We start from the raw sequence: 10,851 nt of genomic DNA, 5'->3' as shown, positions 1-10,851 counted from the left end.
GTTGACGTATTTTAAAAATATGTATTCTCAGGTAACTAAGAAGCCAGAGGTAGGACATCGATTCTAAGTATATTATAGTTCCTTTCTTTTGGGAATAGACTTAACTTGTTTACCGTTGTGTGTTTAATATGAAGATGTAATTTCAATTCTAAAACTTAAAGGTTTGTAAAATATTGATTCAAATATATTAAGTATTCGATATATGTGGTTGACTTGTGATTCAATTGTATAACGTCGCAACCCCGGTGATTTCCGCCGTCGGTCGGGTGTGACATTGCGCCTATCGGCCACACCATTCAACTGCCGTGTCCTAGGTGGCATCAATTGCGAAACAATTTTGCATTCCTTGAGGTAGTCGTGGAATTCGATACTAAGATACTCACGACCTCGATTAGATTGGTGCATCTTTATCTTCCTTCCCAGCTGATTCTCCACTTCTTGTTTAAACTCATTGAACTTTTCAAAGGTTTCCGACTTGTGCTTGATTAAGTAGATATACCCATATATGCTATAATCATTGGTAAAAGTCACATAGAAGCGGTTCGCATCCCTTGTGGTGGATCGAAAGGGCCAACATACATTCGTATGTATGAGATCCAGTAAACCCTCACCCCTTTCACAAGTACCAGTGAAGGGTGACTTGGTCATCTTTCCAAGTAAACAAGACTCGCATGTGTCATCGTTCCTAAGGTCGAATGACTCCAACACTCGATCCTTTTGGAGTTTGGCTATGCGGTTCTTGTTGACATGTCCAAGACGAGAATTCCACAAGCATGCTTTATCCAAACCGTTGGAAGAATTGATATGTAACACATCATTTCCTAAGTTGTCTACAACCATCACAGTTTCATAAAAACCATTACAAGGCAATGCTTCAAAATAGAGAGTACCATTACAGAAAACATTAATAGAACCAGTTTCATTATCAAATGAAAATCTAAAACCTTGTTTGTACAAACCATGAAAGGAAATAATGTTTTGTGTCATTTCTGACGAATAGCAAAGTTATTCAAATGTAAACCTAACCCACTACTAAGCACTAAAGAGTAAACTCCAATCTTGGTAACAGGGAACACTTTCCTATTCCCCATGATCAAGTTTATCTTCCCATGCTCCACATCCATACTTCTTTTTAGACCATGCAAATCAGAACAAATGTGAAAACCACATCCTATATCGAGGACCCAAGACATATCTTGTGATGAGTTATTAGAATGAGTAGTATAAATACCTGCGAAGGTGGGCTTTATCTTCCCATCCTTGATGTCCTGCTGGTACTCTGCGTCCTTCGTGTTTGAAGAGGGAGCAGCGGGACCAGCTTTGGTTCGACTAGAAGAGGTACCATCGTAGGACTTTCCCTTATGGCTCTTAGCAGGAGCCTTCCTATTCTTTCCCTTTTCTTGCCCAGTAGACAAAACAGGGCCATCAATAGTAAAGGTAGATGCAACAAATTTTCCTTTTAGTCTACTATCAGAAGTCCTTAGCAGGGTTTGAAGCTTGCTTAGAGTGACCTTCTCCTTGTTCATGTGGTAGGTCATATGAAACTGGTCGTAGCAAGGAGGCAAGGAGTGTAGAAAGATATCTATGGCTAGCTTCTCTTCAAAGTTGACATTCAACTTTAGCAAACAGTCCACGTACCTTTTCATTTTCTGCAGGTGGTCCGTGATGGACTCTCCATCCTTCATTTTGGTAGTGATCATTGCAGCAATGATCTCGTTCCTCTCCTTCCTAGCGCTTTGATAGTACATGTCCATCAAGTCTTGGTGCATCTCGTATGGATAGTATAATACTTTTGGAGTTCAACAGTCATTGTTGCGAGCATGATACGATGAACTTTCGTAGCATCTTGCTCATGAGCGTCGTAGGAAGCACTCTCTTTGGGATTAGTAGAGTTGGTGTCAATCTCCTTTAGCTCCTTGTCGAGAATATGCTCTTTGTCCTCGTAACGGGTGACCATGTGGATGTTGCAGATCCAGTTGTTAAAGTTGGTCCCGTCAAAGATCACCTTCCCACACAAGTTCATGAGTGAGAATGAGCTGGAAGGGGTTTAGCCAGAAGCGTTGTCGTTTGGAGTAGATATCTAAAAAGGAAAAGAGACAAAGTTTAGATTAGATAAGAAACCCCAATTAAACACCCAAATGAAAAAATAGGGCTAGGACCCAACACAAATTTTTACAATTTAGAAGAGGGATGTCATAATCTAATTGCAAATAATTTGAAGGTAGGCAAATGACGACTTACCAATTTCCACCATAAAAAACAAAAAAGACAATTAAGTTTTAAATGAGTTGAAATTCCTAGATTCCTCTGAGCTTCATTGACTCGGATACCGAGGATCACAAACAAGATGTGAATAAGCATGTAAATGTTCATGGTACTCTCGATGGCATTTATCACCTAATTAATGTGTCGGTTATCCACACACGATCCATTGATCTATGATAAACATCGAGCTACCCTTTGCCACCTTTGCTAGTCCCAAATTAGTGTGTCGGTTAACCACACATGCTCAACTAATGACTTGGCAAGATACAAAGTGTAATTTCATGGAATAGCATCATTTTCACATTTTGCCTAAAGTAACTAAGATTGGGAATTTATAAAAGCATGTAGTTACTTTCATGGATCATTATACTTATTAATGAGGAATTAGTTTCCCTATCCTACCCGTTCAGCTAACGACCCTACTAATGGTAAGACTAGCTTTATCTTTATACATGTATATAATACTTAATCTTATAATATTATAATAATATAAGGGTTGAATTTTAAACTTGTAAAATTCTATGGTTTGGAATATAAGTATTTCACATTAAAACATTTAATTAAAATTTAAATCCCAAAATTTGAGGGCAACTTTTGAAACTTTTCAAAACATCTTTTAGATCAAATTTGAAAAATAATTAAATAACCATATTATTAATCTTTATCATATAATTTGACCTAATCTATTTTCTTTACAAGATAATTCAAATCAAAATACAAATAATTAATCTTTATCATATAAAACAAGTAATTATCTTATTTACGACTATTATCTTTCAGTTGCATTAGGATAATCAATACCATATTGAAAAAAATCGAATTCTATCAGTCAAAATGTTTTTGGTAATTATCCTAATTTAATTTCAGTCAAATTCCCAAAAAATCAGCCATCTGACGACCCTACTCGCCGACTCATTGACTAGACTTGTCGAGTTACCTTGACTCGTCGAGTAAATCAGGTGACTTGACGAGTTCATCATGCAGGGGCACAATTTTTTCGACTTTTCAGCTTTGAAAAAATTAGCAAAGCATCAAATACAATAGAAAACCTACCTAGGCTCAGATACCACTGTTCGTTTATGAGCAAAACATCAGTCCTATGGTGCACATGCAAACCCTTAGACTTTGGATCTAGGTTTTTCTAGTTGTACATGCAATAATCATCCAAAGCTTGTAAACCCTAGATGTAGCATACCAAAATCTAAATTACATCTAATAAACAAGTTAGAGTGTTACCTTTGATTGTTGCTTGATGATCTTAAGCTTATGAGAACCTAGCACCTCAAATGCGATGCCTTTAATGAATCACAAACACCAAAGAATTGGAGAATCTTAGAGAGAGAGAGAGAGAGACAAAGAGAGAGAGGATGGAGGCTAATCATGGCTCTTAGGAGTCCTTCTTTGGTTGTGGTAGCTAAAATTATGATGCCTAACGGTTCTATATATAGGTGAGGGATTAGGGTTTCAGTTAAATCCCTAATCTGGTTGATTAAGCCCTAGACAGCCCATATGAACATTCTAGAACCCTAGCCTTGGACGAATTCTTATGGACTATCCATAAGATTTCATCCACCCCTATCTTTAGGGATCCTCATCCCATTTTGCAACTATCTCATAATTACAACTTCAGTCCCCTTAATTCAATTAACCTCTTTTGTTCACAAAATTAATTCTTGACCAATGTTAATTAAATAATATAATTTCTCTTTGAATATATTATTCATATAATATATTAATAAACCATAATAACCTCTTTCTCCATTATTCATCCAGTGAAGTTGCTTTGGTGAAGGCAACCTAAAAGGACCAAGCTACAACCGGGCCAAATACATACCAAATATAGTTATGGCTTAGACACATAATCCAACAGGTGATAGCTTTTTACCTCCAAAATCCAAGGGCTTCTTCTCGTTCCAAGCCTTTTGCACCTTAATCTCCTTCCAAAAATGCAATAGAACATACAATTGTAGCCTCTCTGTCTCTCTCTCTCTCTCTCTCTCTCTTACAAATGAATAAAACTCGATTAGGGTTTCTCTCAGTGTGTTAAGGTGATAAGGGAGACGGAAATGAAGGCTTATGTTCCTTTAAATAGGATATCAGCCATGAAAATTAGGGTTTTTATACTCAGCTCCTACTCGTCGAGTTGGGATCTGTCACACCTCGAAAACCGAAGGCGGAAACATTTCCGGGGTTGACTCTATGTTGAGTATCAAATCCAATGCACATAGTAAGCAAAGTAAACAACAATTACATTACATATAAAAGTTTACATTTGTTCAAAAGTAAAGTTGTACAAGTGTGATAGATAGTATATATGAACAAAAGTAGGACGTGTCTTCTATGCACTCCATCTTTGCCAAAAGAGATCATCGGGTACCTGTCTAATGTGGACCTGAGAATACAAGAGATTCGAAAATTAGCATAAAGCTGGTGAGTTCATAAGATGTTTGTTTTTCTGAAAAATGTATAAGTCTCCTTTAGTTTTTTGAAAAGGTTTGCTATCCAAGAAAATCCCATATTTTCTTATGTAAAACAGTTTAGATATCATTTGTTACCAATTCGATTCCATGTTGTATGTTATCCCAGGAAAATCCCATATTTTCCTAATAGTTTAGTTATCCATTCGTTTCTTAATTCGTTTACGAGTTGTTATGTTATCCCAGGAAAATCCCATATTTTCCTAAGCGTAAGTTTGGTTGAATAACACAGTGAACAGTTTAATACATAAAACTATATTTTGAAAGTCATGGGATTACTATCCCGAACTAGATATAAGATAATTTGATATACACGAAATTTGTAGATAGATATAGATTGAAAACCATAGGACTATCATCCTGTACTAAATATAGATTTAAAACCATGGGATTATCATCCCGTACTAGATATATGTTCAAAACCATGGGATTATCATCCCGTACTAAATATATGTTCAAACCATGGGATTATCATCACGAACTGGATATATAATTGAAAATCATGGGATTGTTATCTCGTACTAGATATAAGAACTATAGACGGAAGATAGATATAAAATCAAATCAAAACTGTGAATAAACTTATATTAATACGTATTGTGAGCCGGTTAACCATGTTAATACGACAACGAGACCTCCTTGACGTTCGTCATACGTCGGATGATATCCAAAATTTGTCACCCCAGGCGTGCCCGCCTAACTGTAGCTAGCAGTTAAGGTGTGGGATTGTCAGTCCCGAATAGATCTATTCACAAATTCCACGCTCTCCCTCCAGGAGACTCTGGTTACACTTCCGGGGAGGATTTACTGATAACCCAAAGGGTAATGACGAATCTCACAAGCTAGTACTAAATTATTCACGATGTTTTCAGATGATATTAAACATACTAAACGTTATGAAATATAATACAGTGAATGCAGTTATATATATATATATATATATATATATATATATATGTATATATATATATATATATATATATATATATATATATAATGAAATTATCTGACAATTCATTCTAAATGAAACAGAGATAAACTGAATCAGAGATAGTTTATCCATTAACATTACTTGAAATCCAAATTCATAAAACGAGTACTGAAAATACCCAAATTATTCCCATAATAATTTGATTAGTTTGATTGTTTCCTTTACTGAAATCTATGTAGTTATAATTGATAAAACATCCCTTATGCTCAGCATAATACATAAGGGGTAAAGATATTTATAAGTTTGCCAGATATTTATTGAAATAAATCAATTTAAGATTTTGAAAACATTTCTATTTTGCTTGTATTTCCCCCCCCCCCCCCCCTGAAAACATTGAAAAACCATTGAAAAAGGGTAGGGGTATGAACTCACCGGACGAGGAATGTGTCTGCTTGGATCCTAAGCATCAATTCTGGGTTTGTAAATGCACGAGGTTCCTATGTAATATGAAATAATATACAAATATATCTAATTAGATTTTAAATCACTTATTAGATTTGATAATACACTCCAAGACGCGAAAACACTTTAAATTAAGTGTTTGGAAGGACCCGGGTGACATCTACGGACTTGTATGGCTTAGGAATGGAGTTTACTCTTCAGGAGTAAACTCTTAGAAGAGTTTACGGCCCTAAGACCATAATCACATGAGTTCAAGGCCATGAACTCATGGTTGGTTGGTTTTATCGTGCTAAATGGCAAGATAACACTTGGGAAATGTTGGGACGAATTTATCTAAGGCATGGAGGGAATTAAATCACCAAAAACACCATCAAATGGGAGTTTACGGCCCTAAACAAGGAGTTTACAGCCATTGTTGATTTAATGGCCTTAGACTAATCACATGATTCTAACAATTTTTCCAAGCCTTGGGATGAATTTTGGGCACCAGTTAAGCTATACAAGGGAGTTTACGGCCCTGGAACATGTTCTAGGGGAGTCATGGCCGTAAACACTCAAATGGAAGGATTTCACCATGTTTAAGGTCCCGAAACTAATTTTGGTTGGTTCTAGGATTTATTCCAAGGCTAATGGTGTGTTTAAATGGCATTTTAAACACTTGAAATGAGTTTACTCTCCAAGAATATGAGTTTACGGCGCAAGCATGATCTTGGGCAGTAAACTCATGTTTACTCCTAAAAAATGATGATTAAGGTGGTCTAAGTCCGAATTTGTAAGCCATAAAATCATATCTAAGTCCCAAAGTTGGTTTGGAGGGGTTTTAAGGCTTGAAAACCCATTTTATTTGAGTTTACGGCCCAAGCATCATCCATGGCCGTAAAATCATGAAGATGGTCCTCTTCCAAGTTTTAAACACGAATTTGAAGGCCTAAGAGGTTGAACAACAAGTTAGGGAAGTTACCTCAAAGATTTGAAGCCTTAAATTGGAGTTTCGGACCTAGTTCTTTGGTTTGAGGAGAGAGGTTAGAGACAGAGTAGTGAGAAGGAGAAAAAGCTTCAAATGGAAGCTTAATCCCCTTTAAATATGTTCTAAGTTTTGGACTAGGTGGTATTTTACCCGATACCGACATTAAACGGGGCTTTTGGTCGCACCCGATTATATTATCGTACTCCGGCGGGATTGAATTTTGAAATTTTCACATTAATGATTTTGGGCCATTTTTATGAGTTTCTATGGGATTTGAACACTCATTAGATTATAATATTCATATAAGTTTGAATAACTTAGCCCAAAAATGAAATCGGAATGAATCGCTAAGAACGGTTTTTACGTACGAAGTGGGTTTCGGCGATGAACAACTTCGGGTTGTTACAAGATCCTCCAACTCGTCGAGTAGCCTCTAAAAATCACCCGGCCATCTAAACTACTACATGACAATTTGGGACCAACCTACTCGTCGAGTAGTGCAACATTCGAAAATTCAGGTATGATAGTTGTGTTTCAATTTTTGAAAATTTAGGAGGGACTCGACAAGTCGAAGGTCTAACTTGCCGAGTCATGTCGAGTGATTACGTGGATTTAATGAGCGGACTCGACGAGTCCAAGTACGGACTCGTCGAGTAGGTTCTGGGTAGAGAAAACCCTAAGTTCTGGGATTGGGGCCTATTTAAAGGAACTTATGACCTTAGGTGCGCCTCATACCTCCTGTGAGAAACCCTAAATCGCCATAGGAGCCATGAGAGAGTTCTTATGATGAAATCAAGTAATTTGGTGGGCATATGGAAGGAAAAGAGCATGATGTAAGAAAGAATAAAGATGGGGGTTGTGGACCAAGCAATTCTTCACATGGGACTGTTGTAGAAGGTATAACTTGCATCCTTTTCATCTATTTTGGTTAGATCTCATGATCTTGGGAGTTTTAGCGTCTTACCCCCCCCCCCCCTTTCTGTTGTACCTATGAGCTAATTGAGACATCATTTGAGGTGGGAAACCTCAGATCTAAACCTTGTGAGGTCCTTGAAGACTAGATGCCCCAACTTTAGTTGTCCAAATGAGGGTTGATGAGCTAAATCCCTCATGAAGAGCATGTAATGGTGTTTTGAAGCAATAGCGTCATGCATGAACGTAAATATCAAAACTTTACGTGATTATTAAGCCTTGAGATGATAGATCCATGGTTTAGAGTGATAGATCTGGTTGAAATTGTCTGAATGAGAATGAGACTGGATAGAATCACCGAGTCAATGAGCCGACTCGACGAGCCGGGTAGGGTTTTCCTGATCGAGCTAAATCGCGTACTAACTCGGCAACTTGTGGACTCAACTCGAAGAGTTGGATTGAATCCTCGCGAAACATTGGATAAAGTAAGTGGACTCAAACGAGTCACAATGGTTCACTCGCCGAGTCGGGTCAAATCTGGACTGTGGAGTCGAGTTGACTTCGGTTAACCTTAGGGTTGAGTCATCCATGTGTAATAGAGACCATGGAGGGGTAAAATGGTCTTTTATCCACTTCAAGAATTAAACAGAGAAAGAGTATCGCCTTGGTTATGTTGGTATGAATAAGTATTGCTAAGAAATGTTTATCCTATGTGTTAGGCGGAAGCTAGGTCGAGATTCATGAGTGTGAGGCTATCGCCTGGTTGCTTTCAAGGTGAGTCTTCTCACTATACTTTACCTAGAGTGGTAATTATGTATGACCAGAAGGTTTTATGTGTTATGATGAGTATGTGATGTATGTTGTTATATGATATGTCTATCCTATGTTATGTTATGTGAAATATGATATGGAATGGAAGGTCAACAGTGTATCGGCCAGAAGGTCAAGATGATATCGACCACAAGGTCAAGATGATATGGGCCGGAAAGTCTACCAGGATTATGGGATGGAAGTTCCCTAAGATACATTGACCGGAAGGTCTTGTAGAGCTATATAGCCTTGAGTAGTGTACATGCGTTTGTGGTATCTTGGCGAACTCACTAAGCTTCGTGGTTACCGTGTTAAGTGATATGTGTTTCAGGTTTCTTCACGATTGCAGGACGGCACCGGCTTGATTGTACACACCAGAGAAAGAGTTATGTTTTGAGGATCCTGGATTGTTAATGGAGATGTGTTTTGTAATTTGAATAAACGAGATTTTATACCATATGTTATGAAAAGTATGTGATTTTTAAAATGAAAAATTGGTTCTAAAATTTACGGTGTTACAATTTGGTATCAGAGCCTTGGTTTGAGGGATTCGGATACAACTTCGGGTATGTATGGACTCAAAATGAGAATTTGAGAAAGGTTTTCGAAAGAAACGATTTTTCAAAAATGAGTAAGATGTTTTAAGAGAAAGAAGTAACGAGCAGTGTGTACAATCAGCCTGCACCCGAACGGTGATTTCCCAAAATACCTTTACTTTATGTGTTATGAGATGATATGATATATGTTATGCATGTTAGAAGTAGGCTAAGTATTTCATGATCTAGGACTAGAGTGGCCTGATTTGTGATGCCTTAGCCTAGGGATCTTGTTATCTGTGTTAAGCTTTAAATAGAGGAGTAATCTAGGAGAGATACCTAGATGAGCATTGGAGAAGCCTTTCGAGAAAGTAGGAGATACCCACAAGGGGTAGACTTGCTTGAGTTCGGTGATACCCTTTTTAGGGTATGTATAGCAAGAAGGGTTGTAGCCTAGAATGCTTTTATGTGTTGATAGAGGATGTTCGATGCCCGAATGTTGCTTGCTCCGTGCTTTGGGGGACTCTTGATGTTGGGAGTCAGATACTAAGTGAATATGACGATATTCAGGAGGTAGATGATTGGAATCGTAAGGAGTTCTTTAGCAGCTGATGGTAGAGAAATGTGAGGACTTAAGGAAAGCCCAGGGAGGAACCTTCAGTAAACGAGCATGCTAATGAAGGAAGGGTATTTGCTGGGAAGCGATCAGGTCTGACGGGATTGGTAGGTTGAAGAGAATGAGTAGCTGTTTAGGAACTCTGGGATGATCCAGGTGGAAAGTATGGGTAGATGTGGCATGTAGTATGGGCCCGTACTACTAAAAGTAGAGGACCCATACTCGATATCGGTAAAATTCCAGAGGTTCTAAGTAGCAGATGAGAAGTGATCGTATGATTCAATTACCATGTTTCATAGCAGATGAGAAGTGATCGTAGGGTTCGAGTTCCATGATGAGAAGTGATCGCCTGATTCAAGATCCATGATGAGAAGTGATCGTATGGTTCAAGTACCATGATTCATAGCAGAAGAGAAGTGATCGTATGGTTCGAGTACCATGATTCATAGCAGATGAGAAGTGATCGTATGGTTCGAGTACCATGACCCGTAGCAGATGAGAGGTAATCGCATGGTTCGAGTACCATGATCTGTGGTAGATTGAGAGGAGATAGCATGTTTCGAGTGTCATGTTTCGTGGCGGAGGGTACTTCTGGTTTTACCAGTTATTCCATTGAGATTGACCAAACTGGGATCCGGTGTGATAGAGTGTGGGGCCAGAGGGCCATGTGAACGAGTTCCAATGGAACATACCTTAAGGAGGGTGGAAATTGAGTTGGGTTTCAAGAAATTTTGTGAAAAGGCTATTTGGAGTCGCAAGACTCAGGGATGAATAGAAGCGATGCTTTATGGAGGATTGCGGTCTGAGCTAAGGATTCGGTCGATAGCGGAGGCGCCACTTTTCGTGACCAGAGTTGTACTATCTTCTGTGGGAAG

The sequence above is a fragment of the Lactuca sativa genome, chromosome 1, assembly GCF_002870075.4.
Source record: "Lactuca sativa cultivar Salinas chromosome 1, Lsat_Salinas_v11, whole genome shotgun sequence".
Lineage (NCBI taxonomy): Eukaryota > Viridiplantae > Streptophyta > Magnoliopsida > Asterales > Asteraceae > Lactuca > Lactuca sativa.
This window is presented reverse-complemented; position numbering follows the sequence as displayed.